Here is a 17,815-nt window from a genome sequence, read left to right as displayed (position 1 = left end):
TCTCTCTCTCTCTCTCTCTCTTCTCATGCTGTCAGAAATATAAAAATGAGTTTTCATTACTTTTCAATATAATTTATCTAATATAATTAACTCACCTAATATAATTAACTGGAGAATCTTTATTCTTCCTTGTGTAATATAATAACTGATAATTATGCACTGTTTTATCGAAAACTTTTACCACACAAATGTCGTTGATATCAATATACATATGACCAACGGATATGACTCCAGCTTTATCGTAACTTATCTTAATTGGTGCACTAGGAAATGGAAGCTGTCGCATCTATACTATATTTCGCGTATACATACTATATGCTAAGATAAAAAGGCACTTATGATTATAAATTTTTAATTATACATTTTTAAATCTAGCTCATTAATCAAGGCGCGATAAATAACATTAATTTTGCTTGATAAAAAAATTTGTTTCAACTATAATTGTCTGTATAATGAAGGGCTGATACGATAAATGAAATAATATTTAACATTCATCTATAAGGATAACAATTATTAACTTGTTCTGTAAATCCTTCAGTGATTATGTACTTTATTTATAGCGCGTCTATTTTTGTAAGTTTATTTATTTGCAAAATAAATTTGGAGGATTTTTCATTATATTTAGATTTTTTCGGTGCTTGTTATTATTGTGATTAAAATGTGGTGTCTATATACATTTCACGATATATCTTGAATTATACATCAAAACAGAAATACATAAAATATAAAAGTAAAACATTTTTCAGTTTTAAACCATTGAGGTAAATAATGATTTATAATTTTTAATATTCGGATTTGGAGATATCTTAAAGATTAATTTATTCCTGAGAATCTTGGCATTCGAGATATTTTGATTCTCGGAGAATCGAGGCTTCTGGAGTTCAAAATTAGTTTAAAATTGAAAATGACTTAAGTGGGAAGATATGTCTAAAAGCAGACTAGAAATTTTATCTCATTGTATTGAAAATGACGTAATACGTACAGTAATAAGTTTTCTTTACCAAAACTACTAAATATTACATTAGATAAATGTATATAAAATACGGAGATAAAAAGAAGCAAACACTTTAGTAATGAATCGTATATTTCATTATCAAATTACTCTCGATCAACATATAAATTTCTGCAATACTGCATTACTACAGTAATTAGTGTATTACTACATTACTACAGTATAGGATATGTAAAAAATTATATTTCAATATAAAGAAAAATATCATCATATATAGTAAAAATATTTTGTTATAGAATAAAAATGTAATTTGTTAAAAAAGCAACGATTAGATTATATCAGAATAAAATATGATAGAATTATATCATGTGATAATGTCACGTTGGAAAAAGTACAAATATTCTGAAGGCGAATATTCTGAGCCACCCATTCGCAATATTAACCGCAACTTCCGAGAATTAACCGCATCCTTGCAGTCGCTTTTTGCTCTTAATAGCACATTTATCGTCGCCATTAGTTTCACGAAAGGATGATTCAATTACTGTCACAGAGTCGCTTCTATAAATGATCAGCTGATCGTCGCGGTTTCGTCGCTGAAGCTTCGCGTAATACAAATTATTAAACGCTGAATGCGCTTGCATGCAACAAAATTTACTGTAAATAGAGACTCATTCAAGTTTTCTATCTTTCACGAACATAAAACTTATGTTTGAAATTAAATCATGCAATTGACTGCATAAAAAATAAAGCACCTATCACCAAAATTACATAGATACATCGCTGAAGAGAAGATTTGATAATAACTATCAAACCTGGATAATAGTTCTTGGATATTTTGGTGAAATAATTTCAATTAAACGTGCGTGTAGGTGAATCTAATCAAATAATTTGGCAAGTATTAATAAAAAGTAAGAGCTAATATCTGTTGCCAAGACTTGGTATCTGTTGCCAGGATTTGGTAAGACCATTGGCAATTTATATGGTTATATCAGTAAACAATTTGTTAAATGAAACCGTATTATATTTAGTAATACTTATTACTTTGTCTAATATATGTAGGGGAACTGTATGGATATAGATGTACACATTGGAATACTTCGATTATAAACGAATAATAGTCACATTTGACAACTAATAATACTAGTTATTGAGTTAATATATAAATTACTAATTAATCTGTTCAGAAATGTATTTTCGTATTATTATGATTGTTTAAACATAAGTTAAGTCAACTTTTTTATCTTCTAACTTTTACAATAAATTTGCTCATATCTGTTCTGAGATTTTTGTAATTTTTCATATTTAAAGTTTTGTTATCAGTTTGTGAAGTTTTGTTATCAAGGATTGCGAAAAAACATGTTAGCTATAGAATAATGTAGTTATTAAAGTTTTTAAAGATTGAACTTTTTAATGGGTATTACAAGATACGTTAAGTTGTACTTTGAAACAAGATTTCTAATTTTTTAAATTATTGTATTTTTCTATCAGATGGTAATAAAAATGTTTTCTAAGGGAGATACACACACACACACACACACACAATTATAAATATATTATAATTAAATTTATTTACAACTTAATAACATATTTCTTTCAAAAATTTTTAGTCCAAATTGTGGTTTAGAAAAATCAAAACTTCAAAATTGTTCCGAGATCAGCAAGCTCCCTTACGAAATTAGGAAATACTTTAGTAATATTTAAACTATTTAGTGGTTATTGCAAAATAATTTGATATTATTTATCAAACCTCTTAATTGGTTAAATTAAATGAAGAATTTGTTTTATTAATTATTTTATAATTATTACCAAATTGATTGATAAATGTTACCATATTTGTTACTAATTACCAAATATTAAATTGCACGGAAAAAATAACGTCGTTAATATAACTTCTTTTACTTGTGGACCAGATAAAAACACGGTTGTGGAAACAGAAAGATTCCTGTAGGAAATTTCTGCTCAGCCAATTGCTTTTAGTTACGTCAATCGAGTTTTAATGCACCTGAATGTTTAGACGAATATTTTCGGTCATAGTAACAGAAATATTATTTCTTGTCAGCGAATTTTTCGTCTGGTTCACGTTCAGTTCAACAAGCAGAATTTTTATTTCATGAAAAAGGCTTAACCAAATGCATTTGTTAACTATTGTAAGACTTCTTTTTCAGTTTTGTCAATAAAATTTTAACATAATATACTGAGCAAAAAAGAATTGAAAATTTATTTATGGAATATAAATTTAATTTCACAAAAATAAATTTATGCATAGAGATAAACTTTATATTCCACTAACAAATTTTCAAGTATTTTTTTTTTAGTAAATTCAAATAAGCAACCAACACAATTGTCATTAATAAACTCTATAGTTAAAGAGTTATTTATAGTTAAGGAATCACGATATCCTGAAGCGTTGAAAAAATATCAGAAATCACTAATATTTTCCCACACAATAATTATAAATTATATGTAGTTACCTTTATTTACAATATTTAGTACATATGGTGTAATAAAAATTTTATAAAAATTATTTTAAAAATATAAAAGAGTAGCTGAATTATCCCGTAAAGTTCCTTTACTAAAATGCGCACTGATAGTACACGATATCTCGAAAAAAAATTTTTCGATTTACTTATAACTTGAATACACATATTCTTAACAAGATTATTTAGAGCGCAGTTTAGCATTTTTCAAATACAATTAGTCATTTTTTATAATAAATGTTTAAAGTTAAATTTTTAGACCAAAATAGAATATTTTTCTTTCTGTAATTTCTACAATTTTTTATTTTTTTCATAACTTCTACGTCGCGCCTTATATAATCTTTAATAATTTGTATGCCAAATTAGAAGTCAAACAGACAATTAATTTTCGAGATATTATGTAACTACTATTGCACGTTTCAGCAAAGAAGATTTGCAGGACATCCTATAACACGGCTATTTTTCAAAACATTTTAAAATTATTTTTCAAAATTTTTCATCAAACAAGATGTACTAAACATTGTAAATAAAGAGAATGGTTCATAATTTAAGTTGTGTTAATAAGTTATGTTGAAAAAAATTGGTTTTTGACGTTTTCTCAGCGCCTCCAAATAGCGCGATCCCTTAAGCGCTACAAGGCTAGATCATATCCTTACAAAAGACAAGAAAAAATTGCTAAGTCGTCATGTTACGAATTTTCTTTGTGAGCTCAAGAACACGGTGATATTGTAATGCAGTCGCTTGTAGCGTGCGTTATCGGCCACCGATATGAACAACGCAGATATGTAAGGCATACAGTACGTGTCTATGTAAACGTCGTGTGCACACGGATCGCATAAACAGACGGACACTACGAAAATATAATGTGTGACTCGTGCCTCTTCTCTGTCTTCGGCACGATGAAGACATTTCTGGCGCCTACCAGGCCGAGTATTCCCACGAAGCGACCGCATTAACGGCGTTGTATTATCGCAAATCCCTATCGTACTTCACCAGCTCGTTAACACGGCATTGAGAACACCAAGATGGTGAGCGAGAAACTGAGGATAAGAAATCAGCCTGATTGGAGTGGCATTTGCATTATTATAATTAGGCACCGACAAAAAGTCCGCTAGCGATGTTAATTATCTTGAAACGACGTGGGTTATCGCCTAATAAAATATATCTGACTTACAAGTGACAGTCGCGAAGTGACATTCGTAAAAATAACAGTGAATATTCGATATTGAATTGCTAATTTGAATATAAACCTTAGAGGATTATAGTTGTGGAAATTACCGTTACAAAATGCATATAAACGGTTTACGAACAGGTTGTGCAATCCGTTTTTCAGAATTAAAGAGTGATTTATTAGCATCGTTGTGGAGACATTATGCAGCATGGTCTCTCATCATGTAAAACAAGAAATCTATGATTCACTATTTCCAGCCAAATCAGAAATATTTGCGTTTCATCCTGAGTTTTATACCATCTTTTCGTGCTTCACTTACTACCGTAGAACATTAAGTTAAGCTACCATATTGTACGATTCTTCCATACCAGGCGCTTCACGTTCCAATTATTTTCGCAAGCGTATTATTCGACACGTTCTGTATGTATTTCCGTATATGTTAGTAACCTTTGTACTCGAAGCCTTAGGAAATTTTCAGCAATATATGAAGCTTCATGATTTATAATTACTGATCGCAGTAACTCCAACTTCTAAGAATGTAATATAACTATGAAAATTAATACGTAAAAATTTTAATAATTCACGTATATAAGTTTTTTAGTACAATATATACGTAGTAACGCGCATGTAAATTTGTTATCGAATATTAATCTCGGCTTTTAGTTAGATAAATATATTTTTATTATGTGTAATATTACATAACATGTTGATATAATTGTCATGTGCACGAAGAAAATATAGTAATAAAAATTACAAGAAAATTTTGTAATATTGAATACTAGAAAAATTATGACCAAAATATTAGTTTAAAAATGTTATGCATGTTTGACTTTTTACTACAAAAATCGTAATTGTCATAATTATACGAATACTTTTTATATCGTGTATTTGGTAGATTAATAAAGGACAATGATAAAAAAGGCCGTTTTTACCTACGAAGTCAAACATAAAAACGTTAACATTCCTTACTAATTTTGACCAACTAAATACAGTGCTGCTATTAGAATTACCCGAAAACACCAGGAACATCTTCCATTTTGAAGTTAACTTTTTATTTTTCCAGATAATCCCCTACATCGTTACAAGTATTGCCGAACTTGTCGATATTGTGGGAGTAAATTGCTATCTGCAAATACATAAACCACAAACAATAAGTGCAGGATATTTTCAGTATTAATTAGATGACTGATTTTTGATATCTAAAATGGTGGACCCAATATGGCGTTTATCTGAGCAAAAAGTCATCGATTTTGTTAGAAGAGGAAAGTAAATAATACTATTAATAAAAGTATTATTAATAATACTATAATATTAATTACAATATTTTTTTCTTGTATTATATTGCTATTACATACGATGATATTATTTCTCATATGTCGCCTTCTTCTGTTTTACAATATTTATTTATATAACTTAAATTTTTTAATTATAAAGATGAAAACCTATAATTTTTATAATCTTAACGATAACAAGAAAATTTGTTGCTATTGGCAATTATTATATCAATTAAGATCATAGCAAGTTTAACTTTAATTGAAGAAAGTAAAGATATATGTCTCTAATTACCATGATAATATATTTTTTATATTTATATATAGAAACTAAAAAACTATATATAAAACTAAAAACACAGAAAATTTCACGAAATAAAAATCTAAGTTAAAATCTGCATAATTGATAAAAAATCTGTGACACAAAATAAATGGCTGTAATTCAATCATTTAGTGTGTAGATTAATAATTATATAATTTCCGGTACTTAAAAGAGATTGAGTTACACAGCCGCGACATTGACCGTTCAATCGCTTAATGCATCTAATACCCACTTTAAAAAGAATGGAAGCAAATGAGGGTTATGACCCGACGATATATTTATGTTACATATATGTGTGAACGTCGGAGTTCTTAAGCGTGTATTCATTGCTTTTAAATTTGTTTGAAATGGAACAGCAGCTTCTATACCCCCTCCCCTGCACTTTTTGTACTATTTGCAAATATATTATTTACAAATATTAAAATTTATGTATATTTACGCGTATGATAAAAATTTATGTAATTCTATTACGTAAATAACGTAATAGAATATTGAAAAGTGACGTTAGAGCTTTTATAGTTTGCGTATAGAATTCGTGAAAATGATAAAACGGTTCACCATTATTAGATAAGATAGTAAAATCGATGACTTCATCAGAAGATAATAATGCTCTAACTTTAACTGATAAACTAAAGTGGAACATTTTCAAAGTGGAATAATTTCTTATTGCTTCACAAACAAACAGTACTACATAATTGCACTATTATTAGTTACGAATATGTTGTGCCGCTCGCCGATATTGTCCGCACGGTGACTCCGGCACAACAAATCATTCTCGATAAAAGTTGCATTATGCAATATGCTCACGACCGTAATTCACATAACGATATGATATTCGCTTGTATGTCGCATTTGCATTTTAAGTAATTAACAGAGGAGAAACTGACGACTAGAAATTTGCTTTACCACTAAAATTTATGAGCACATAATGTTTGCAGATCTGAACTAGTTGAGAGGCTTTAAATATTTCAAATCAAGCTCTTAGTTAAATAGTTAAATAAGTTCAAATATCTATAAATATGCACTTTGCAATTAGAGATATGCTCAGCTATCTCTCATTATTACATGAATTGACCATTTCTTGTTTCCTCTTATTACGAGGATAACAATCGTTTCGTGATGCGACGTTGCGTGAAATCATCGTCTAATTGGACGATGGCGTTAATGTTTCCTCCGAGTAATTATTACTGCGCTTTTGTCGTAGAAATATTCTGATAAATGTGTTGCGTATCGTCAGCAAGTTCAGCAAGTTCAAAAGACAATTTTGATTCTTGTAGAGGAAAATAAATCAGGAAAATAAAGTAACTACCAGGAAAGTAACTATAAGGAAAATAAAGTATCTCATACAATTATATAATTATATAAGCCGAGAGAGAGAGAGAGAGAGAGAGAGAGAGAGAGAGAGAGACTACCAGGAAAGTAACTATCAGGAAAATATCTCGTACAATTATTTAAATATATAAGTAGAAAGAGAGAGAGAGAGAGAGAGAGAGAGTAACGATGAGTCCTTGTGCATTTATGTTGAATACTTGCATATGCATAAACGTAAAAGAAACTATTCTTGAAAAGAAAATGTAATATTCTCAAATAAGTATTAACATTATGAGAATGATCTACATACATAACGCTGAAAAAAAATATCTAAAAAATAAGAAATATTTACTTGCTGAGAATACTAATAATATATTTATTTAAAACCAAATTCTTTCATTTATATAGAATAAACAATTGTTTTCATGAAAAACTAAGATTTTATGAAAATGTATATTTTATTTAAAAAATATTTTTCGATGGTACACACTATATGAGAGAAAAAGTATTTAGAAAATAACAAATATTTATTTGGAGAGTACTACACACACACATATACACACACATGTCATGATATATATATATATTTAATATATGATATATGATATATGATATATGATATATAAAATATTTTTTAAATAAAAAAATATATTTTCCCAAAACTTTAAGAAAATTTTTAATTCTCATGAAAATAATTACATATTCTGCTTAAATAGAATAATTTAAATTTAAGTAAAAATGCGCCAATCAAATTAATATTTATTAATTTTCATGTATATCTTTTTTTCAATATATAAGTAAACATGTTATTACATGTTATTCACCGAAGAAAAATGTTTTTTCTCTCAGTGTGTATATAAACTTATTTTGTATGTTCATTTTATTATATAAATAATGGAAAAATGGTGGATTTTCGCGCGTTCATGCTGAATATTTGTATATAAAGAAGAAGCTATTCGAAGAAGCTATTATTGAAAAAGAAATCCAGTATTCTCAGATCAATGTTTTAACATTATATCGAAAATAATTTATATTAACAGTGATGTAACTGTCATAGGAAAAAAGGAAGTTCTCGTTCACACAGAATTGTTATTTCGTTCTGTTTACAAGATATGCCCATCTAGAAAGATACACATTGTAACATATCTTTAATCTATTCGACTTTTATTTCGGTCGTCGCGTCAGCTCTACGAGAAACATTGAATGTGAGAGGCCAGGTGACCCACGACTGTGGTAGTCTCGACGACATGAACGGGTCGCGTATGATAAATCTGAGAAGACGGGATCAGGTGTCAGGAACTGATGATCGACCTAACCTGGCCGTGCGCGAGCGAGCGAACGAACGAGAGAGCGAGCGAGCGGATGTCGTAAGAGAGCACGACACCTTTTCCTTCATTCTCCCTCCATCTCACTCCACCTCGCCACACCAAGCGGCGCCTCCGGGTTCCCTTGACCTCGAAAATCCCTCGGGAAGTCTGCAGTCAGGGTCGTATCCCGTTCCCCTCTCCCCGTCGCACCTGTCTTATATATGCCTTATCCGCGGCTTATCTCGCGGCGATAGTAAGGCGTTGCTAATTAGCAAGTCGTCGCCTCGTAACGCCTGTCGCTCCGCTCGTTTGTTCGCGCGCGCGTATGTCTGTGTACGTGCGTGCATGCGTGCGTGCGTGCGTGCGTGCGTGCATGCGTGCGTGCGTGCGTGCGTGCGTGCGTGCGTGCGTGCGTGCGTGCGTGCTTGCGTGTGTGTCGAGCACGGCGATATGTGTAATGCGCGTATGTCACGCGTAGTAGCACGCATGAGCGTACGCATACGCAAACGCACGCGTACGTATACACTCGCATACAAACGATGACCAGCGGGAGAAACGAGAGAAGGTGGAAAGGCGTAGAAAGAGAGGAAGAAGGAGAGAGAGAAAACGCGCACGAGCGAGTGCCGCGTGATACGTGCGACAGTGTACGTGTACAGTGCGTCTAGTTAATGGACACTGAACGATCGACTGATTCTTTTATCGAACGTCTCTCTGCGAAGTAAATTTAATGATTGCCGCTATCACACGAGCTGCACCACAATGACATAGAACACTTTGATCCAGTTTTAGTAATGAGAGAGAGAGAGAGAGAGAGAGAGAGAGGGGGAGGTGTATGTATGTGTGTGTGTGAATTACAGGTGCGGTCATATCCTCGCCTTCACAATGACCCGAGTAATTAGTACGCGCGGTTATAACGCGAGGTCAAGCAGGAAACGATAATGCACGCGGTATATGGCGTTTAGCTCATTTACGTTGGGTATGTTCTATATGTAAAACAGGTATATACGGAGCGCGGAGCACGGGTCAAGTGAATTCGAAGCACAGGCTGCTATCCCGGTGGTCGGAGATAACGCTCGTGATATTCTCTCAAGGCAGGTAGCGCTAAGTACGAGTGCCCTCTTGCTTCATCGATTTAAGCAGGGCAAATTAAAAGAAGAAAAGCGTCAAATGTGGTTACACTTGCAATCCGGCACATGATACTCCACACAAGCTCGAATCTTCAGCGGAATGCAAACGCGTCAATTTTAATTTCGTAGCGAAGGTGATGCGCGCGGACTCGATGGAATCGTATGCAAAGGAGCAGCTGCCACCATCCCGGAAGTCTTGACAGCCCGGAAGGAAGGATCACACGGGTATAGCAGGTGCGTGAGGCCGTTCTAACGCGTGACGCGGTCTCGTGACCGCGCGGAGCGAACGTCGACGACGTCGACTGTACGCGCGCGTACACACGCACGCGTTCGCACGCACCGTCTCTCGTATGTTCGCCCGAGCTCGCGCTAATGCGAAATCGGTCTTACGGCTCGATCGGTCCCCTGCCTGCGTGGAGAATTATCCGTCGAACGACGAGAGCGGCGCAGCGTCGGCCAATGATCTCATCCTCCGCCGACGAAGCTTCGCCCACACATCAGACGAGCACACGCGCGCCGAGCTCCGAACTCCGGGAAGGAAATGGGAAGCGCAACACCGGGATATACAGACGTCTTTACGCGTGCGATCTCTCGCTCCGGCACCGGACGCCTTCCAGGAGCGGTGGAAGAAACTGACGGTGCCGCACCGTCTGTTGACAGGCAAACCAGGCGCCTGGCTCGATACCGTCTTTTTCTCCTGAGCGCATGTGCCGCCCGCGGCCGTTCTTCCGCCTCCACTGCGTCGGTAAGAACGGCATCTGCTGCCTCCCGTGCGCCGCCTCCGGCACGCTACCGCCTCCGAGGCTGTTGCATCACGCGCGTGGAATGCAACACACCGTCGAGAAACCGTCGGGGAACGTGAAGACCGCTTTGCGTATCCGCGTTTATCACGTACCTAAGAATACACCTGATCCGTGCATTTTATCACGCGCGTGCCGGGAGCCACAGCGAACATCGACGTTACGAGTCTCGATATTAGGAGCGAGCAGAATTTCGACAAGTTCCGCGAAAGACATAAGAGCATACGCGTGTAGGTAATTCTTACTCTCTCTTAACATTAGTGGGTATTATCAGTGTTTATTTGTTTCTCGCAACTTTTTTCGCGGAAAAGGAGAGACTCTGCGATAATTATTATCAATAACGACTACGCATAATATTCTTATTTATCGAATCCTGCGAAACAAATCTATATGAAAAAAAGATATTAATCACACTTTTTTAATTACCAAGAAAAATGTGTTATTTTTAGAGTAGCGAAGTTTAAATAAAAAAAAAAATTTATATATAGATATATATATATAGATTGTGCCTCCACAAACATTATAAAAGTATTATATAATTGCTAATATATTTTTTGCTGATTTGTTTCGATTTAATTGACGAGTTTTATTTATACAGGAAAAATATAGTAGTAAAAATTACAACAAAATTATTGTAGTCTTGGAGCGTACAGAAATTTGATCGAAATTGCTATATATTTGTTTAAAATTCTTATGTATGTTTGACTTTTTACTGTAGAATTATTATAATTGCTTAAATGTTTTTTATATCGTATATCAAAGTAGATCATCAAATTTATTATTTCCGTCGTAAATGTCAAATTTCGTGAAAATTATTGCAGTGAAAGTAAAAAGTTACTATAATTTAGAAATATTAGTACTCTGCTAATAATTTCTAAACATATTTTTTCAGTAAATGTTTCCAGGAGGATAAAACCCTCCAGGGTAAAGTACAATTTTAAACGGTATAATGTCGTACACTGTTTTCCATAGTTTATTGTCTGGAATTCACTCCAGTTTCCTGCTCTTCCCCCTCCTCTCGGTAGTAGGTCAAAGGAAAAATACAAAGAAGTATGAGTACAAAAAAGTATGAGTACAATATGTTTTACAAATACTGATCCAGCTAACAGACTGAATAAAAAAATGTATTAATAATATATACAATATTTAAAATAATATATTAATTTATACTATCATAATTTATAATATCACATTATTATATACACACACACCACTAATTATCGGATCATATTTTCTAATTACCATTTTTACACTTAAAAACTAAAAAAAACTAAAAAACATATAATAAAAAAACATATAAAAAACAAAAACATGTAAAACATATAAAAAATATATAATATATATAATAACATATAACATATATTATATATATATATATATATATATATATATATATATATATATATATATATATATATATATACATATATTATTGTAAAACATAATTTTAACATAATTTTCACTAAAATATTTTCTCCGTGTACTTGGCACAGACATACAGTAAAGATGAAATAAAATAGAGTTCCGCGATATTAAGATAGAGAGATTGGCAGATGAACAAAAATTATATAATAAAACGAAACGATTATCGGCATGACTTAACAGTCACTGTGCTGATAATTACGAATTTTATATCAAATATGATACGCCTAGATACGAAGATAAGTGACTATGTGTGAAGCTCAAGCGAGCACATCTCAATTGCGTTCCGATGTAGAATGAACTCATGAGTCACCGGATATAAATATCTCACTTTGCACAGCTACGTACAGACAAGTCGTATGTAAGTGCAACATGCAACTCTAATCTAAAGTCGCGCTAATGAAAATAACAGCGGCAACATGCAATCGCATCGAGTGAAACGCAGCCAACTGTCTCGTGAAACGAGCGCGAAAATCGAAAGTAGTTGCGACACGTTTTCAGTGAAAAGTCTCCTTTCGACGAAAGTTATTTACTCTTTCATGTCTCCTTCGAAACTGACTATACCGCATTCATGAATATATTTGCATCAACCTCTACAGGCGGCTGAAAGGAGAGTTGCACATTGTTGATGCAAGAATAGACTAAATTTGTGATTGCGTCACATTTTTTACGTTTCCTCAGAACTCTTTGATCTTTTTACTCCAAAAGTCAAAATATATGCTGCAATTATGACAATGAGATTATAATAATCTGAAATGGAGTTTCCTAGATTTTAAATAGCTGAAAATAAAAATTTATGGCATTTCTTGTATGTATGTATGTATCAACTTAAGTCACATAGTTGAATGTACTAAAGATTATTTAATAGTTACATTATATTTAAGTTAAATTAACTAATTATGTGTTTTGGCGAACAATAACTAAAATTAGAAATAAGAGACGTTAAATTTGGCGCTCGAATGAAACAGTGCCATGGTGTCTCTTCTTTATCTGCAAACTAGCCACGAGAATCTATCGCAATGTTACGATGAAGTAACATCTGTTATCATGCGAGTTGCTGAATGGAAAGCAGTAACACATCGACAGACCAATCGCGTCGGTAACAGGACGGGTTCAAGTTTAAGCGAAGTTTGCGTTCGGTAATTTATCTTCAGTCCATGCAACTAAATGTCCTGGATTTGGACATTAAATATTTGCTTAAAAAATTCTTTATGTAGAAACTATCAAATTTATAAAATTATCTGTCACAGAAGAGATTTTGTTTTGCGCATAGTCGAAAATATTTTATATATATTGATTATATCGATTTCCCATCTTATTGACATTAAAGATGTGTCGCTTCATAGTCGAATATTAATATACAAATTAGGATATCATTCTGTTTCATAATGTAATATAAATAGCACATTATATTTCATAAATCAAAATTCAAGCGTCAAAAGTTCATCGAAATCAAGCGTCAAAATTTTATTTATCCGTTATTTCTTTAATTGGTCTTATATAAACAATAACCTTAAATAAACGAACATTTCGTTTTATGATCTAATTTCTGTGACTAGTCGTGTATCGCGCAAAAAGATGACACCGGTGCAGTTTTTCTTCTGAGCAGTCCACGCTAGGATGCACGGTAGAGGTTCAGTGAGATTGTCGTCGAATCCGAGGCCAGCTTTTCTCTCACGATACGCAGTGTAGTCAGTTTCGTCTTCATATTTCTATATTACTTTTCTGCATAAAGAGCAGAGACAGGACGTAACTCTTTCGGAGCTTATTACGTCAACAGCAACGTGAAAACACAATGATATTAATTTCAACCGTAGCGCTTATTTGCATATATTAGTCAAAGTCTTTTGCCGTTTTTTATTAGATAAATAGTATTTCTTTCCATAACACGTTGCTCTTTTACGTTAAAGAAATTCTGCTGTAATATTCTCTATAACAATATTGACAATAGTATTAGTGATATATATTTTCTGAATTTTGCAAAATTACTTGCGAAATTTTTATATAAGTTTTTCAAATCGTATTGATTTTTGGATAAAGCGATCTTTTAAATTTTAAACTTAAAAGTGTCAATTTTTTTCCCTTTGTATTAACAAAAAAATTTTTGTTATCGCTTTTACTTATATAGAAATAAATTCGTAAGGCGTGCTTATGGAACAAGAGGTCTCGAGTCGAAATTTCAACCCTACTTCCTGAATTTTTTAAATATTTATATACAGGGTGGCGCAAAAGAAACGAACTAGTTTAATTTAATTTTTCTTTTCCTTTTTCTTTTCAGATCTTATAAAAGAGATCAGCGAAAATAATTATGGAAAGATACACGATTGCTCAGCGAACAAAAGTCATAGAATTTTATTTTTAAAATTAACATTCGATGATATAGACACAACGAGACTATTGCTGCCATTTCAATATAAGAAATCCACCTTCCATAATTAGACAATTGGTGGAACGGTTTCAGCAGCAGAGTTCAGTAAGGAATCTGCCAAGAGCCGGAAAACTAGGCACTGCCCGAAGTGAAATGAATATTCAACGTGTACGGGAAAGTGTCGAAGAGAACCCATAAACATCAACTCGAAGGCGTTCTGTAAAAATAAAATTTTATGATTTTTGTTTGCTGTACAATTTGTATCTTTCCATAATTATTTTCCCTGATCTCCTTTATAAGGTCTGAAAACAAAAAAGAAAAAGAAAAGTTAAATTTAAAAAGTTATGAATTTTTTAAATTGGTTTGTTTCTTTTGCGCCACTCTATATTCTGGAGAATTCCAAACCAAAATTTTTACCTTATTTTCGATCTCAACATTCCATTTAATGCTTATTTTGATACTCTGAAACTTCTCAACCTCTTTTAATTTTATTTAAGTCACTAGCTTTGCCAAGAAGTCCTCTTTAGAACTTTCAAGTGGTATTTTGTGTGTTTTCTGCCATTTAAAGGTAGAACTTCAACTGAAGTAGAACTTCAGTTTCCGTGTGTATTAAACATACACTGATCCTTCAGAGTTTAAATAGATGATAAAAAGTTTAGGTTAAAATTAGGTTTACTATTTCGATTAGCGGTCAAGGTATGTTTAAAAAAATTATAACGTTTAGTATGTGTATTGTATTTTCAGTGTGACGTATCAAGGGAACCATTTATAAACTTACCATTTATCGAACAAAATTATCTTTCTATACATTTATTTCTTTATCTCAGTAGTAAATGTTAATTTAAAACAAAATTAAAATGGATATATATAAGAAATATTACAAATATGAAATATATTATTTTCTTATTTTCTTTATTAAAAAATGCCTTATTTGTGCTTCAGTTGATCTAATAGAGATGCACACATAATAAAAAGATAAAAAGAGGTGTGTAAGTGTTAAAATATGTATATATCTTGAATATATATATTTTATTATAAATTATGAATTTTTAATCCCTACATTTTCCAAATAAAACAGTCAATAATTCTAAAATTGATTGATTTTTGTATAATATCGGTCTTCAATATTATGATAGTTTTTCATTAAAACTCTAATTTTAGCTTACAAGAAATAGAAATTAAATACAGCGCGCCAATCCTAAGGAACACATATAAAAAGTGTTGCAACTTTAACTTTAAATATCTCAACTCTCAAATAGTCAGTATTTTTTTAATTGCAAAAGCGGTTAGATATTTTAATTTATATGTAATGTAAGCTTTAATGAATTTTTAACAAATTCATTTTAGGAGATCTTACAACCTCCTTAACATACATAGAAATTAATATTCTACTTAGCGTCATTAAATGGTAGAATATGTACAAAATACTATTAGCTTCTAAAAAAGATCTCTCAGCTAAGTTAGTAGATTAAATGAAATTATAAGAAGTAAGTTATAAACTTCAGAGTATTAAAGTGGAGTATTAAATGGAATATTAAGTTCGAAAGTAGAATCAAAATTTGGCTTGAGATATGATAACCGTCATCTGATCGTTCATATTTAGGGCTACGTAATCTTAATAAATTCAAGAGGCAGCAGTGTCTCTCGTATACAACTTGGCTCGTATACGAGTCAACGCAAATGTATTCGAGTGAACATATGCTTTGTGCCGGACAATCGTGTTCAATGTGTGTTACATCGGTAACCTAGCGTGTCTGCGCTACAGGTTCCTCATACAATCAATGAAACCCATGTGTGTAATTAGTTTCCTTCAATATTATTCCAGTGAACTTTGAGCGAAATTAGTCGATTTGTTGTAGCTGTGCGTGAATATATTTAGTAATATAATGTGCAGTTTCTCATACACATTGGCTTTGTAATAATGGTACGGGCTATAATGTCAAATTGCAGTATATCGCAGAAAATGACCAAATTTACCTTTCCTCAAATCACATCGATATCGTGGAAATATCGATTCAAGCGTTACAAATATTTACCATCGAGATTTAATTTGATGTGGTTTAATAATGGATCGGGACTATATCTGGTTACGTAGCGTTTCTTGCTTTTGTGCAACATACGATTAATATATGTGACATGTGACTTTATTTGTCTTTTATTTTATTTGTTTATTAGTTGATATGCATCACATATAACTTTGTCTACTTTTACGAAACATATGATTGGGATCAACATTGGCATGCTCAATTCATTCATCACGGATTGACTGGTATAATATTGTTACACTGCATTTGTTATCCTCCGCGATTTTTAACCGCTATGGGAAATAATAATTCGCCAAATATTCCTCCAAATATTTGTCGACTGATATGCACCGCTTTGGTAAACCCGCGATTTTTCTATCATGGATACTTTACAGAATTATAATCATAAACTCATCCTTCCTATTCGATCATAGTTCCAACAAAACTTTGTGGAAATCGCGTATCATCGATTTTATGTGATTTCCTTGTTCCAGCGAAACCACTTTAAGTTTCACCAACAGCATAATGCGATTTTGGAAATTCTGATAACTTCGAGAAATGCTTTACTCTTACATCGCAATCATGAGATTAGAGTTTGCGGGATATTTTACGTTAGAAAATTAGATAAAAATACACTAAATCACTTTTGTTTATATAAAGTTGCGCTTAGTATTAAAAATGACTTGTCACGAGTTTATTCATCCAATTTTAATATTAATTTTTTATACGTTTATTATTCCATCGTGATGCTTAGCAATGTGTTTCAACACCTTGAGTGTCCTAAGCAGAAGTCTTAAATATTATGTTGTTAACCATTAATTAAATACTCTGTTTATGATATCTCAAATTACTAGACAATTGAATATTCGTATTGTTACGAAATACAATTTCTGCTAATATATAATGGAAATACCGTTGGAAAAGTCGTGCTAGAATGTATTAAAAGAAGAAATTTAAATTTGGAGGCATGATTCAAAAATACTTTTGTCTTGCTGAATCAAACGACACGATAGCGTCGCGACGCCAAGTATTAGGACCTTAACTTAGTTTCCGCCCAAAAAATACTGAGAAAAAGCATTTATTGTAAAAAATTTATTTAAATTATTTCAATGAAAGTATTTTCCATCACTTTCTACAACTTTTTGCCATCTTTCTGGCAACTGGGCGATACCATCTCGATAAAACGATGTTTGTTTCGAAGCAATCCATTCGTCCACCCATTCTCGCACTTCTTCAACATTTCGGAAGCGTGTACCACTCAAG

At 32.5% G+C, this 17,815-nt stretch overlaps 1 protein-coding gene across 4 annotated transcripts in view; it reads right to left on the bottom strand.

The window, feature by feature from the left end:
• Positions 1–10,609, bottom strand: part of LOC116841199 (1-phosphatidylinositol 4,5-bisphosphate phosphodiesterase-like) — a 28,338-nt gene extending 17,729 nt beyond the window's left edge. The window contains exon 1 of one of the 4 annotated variants that reach the window (XM_032808857.1): positions 10,329–10,609. The gene's annotated coding sequence lies outside the window, so the exon portion shown is untranslated. Of the gene's footprint in view, positions 1–8,820; positions 9,122–10,278 lie in introns of those variants that run through there. The other 3 variants (XM_032808855.1, XM_032808854.1, XM_032808856.1) reach the window with 3 other exon arrangements.
• Positions 10,610–17,815: the final 7,206 nt, after the last annotated feature.

This window comes from Odontomachus brunneus, unplaced genomic scaffold (genome assembly GCF_010583005.1).
Source record: "Odontomachus brunneus isolate Ranch 3 - 2012 unplaced genomic scaffold, Obru_v1 Obru_scaffold_014, whole genome shotgun sequence".
NCBI lineage: Eukaryota > Metazoa > Arthropoda > Insecta > Hymenoptera > Formicidae > Odontomachus > Odontomachus brunneus.
The sequence above is the reverse complement of the archived record's forward strand: the minus strand, read 5'-3'. Positions and strand labels throughout refer to the sequence as shown.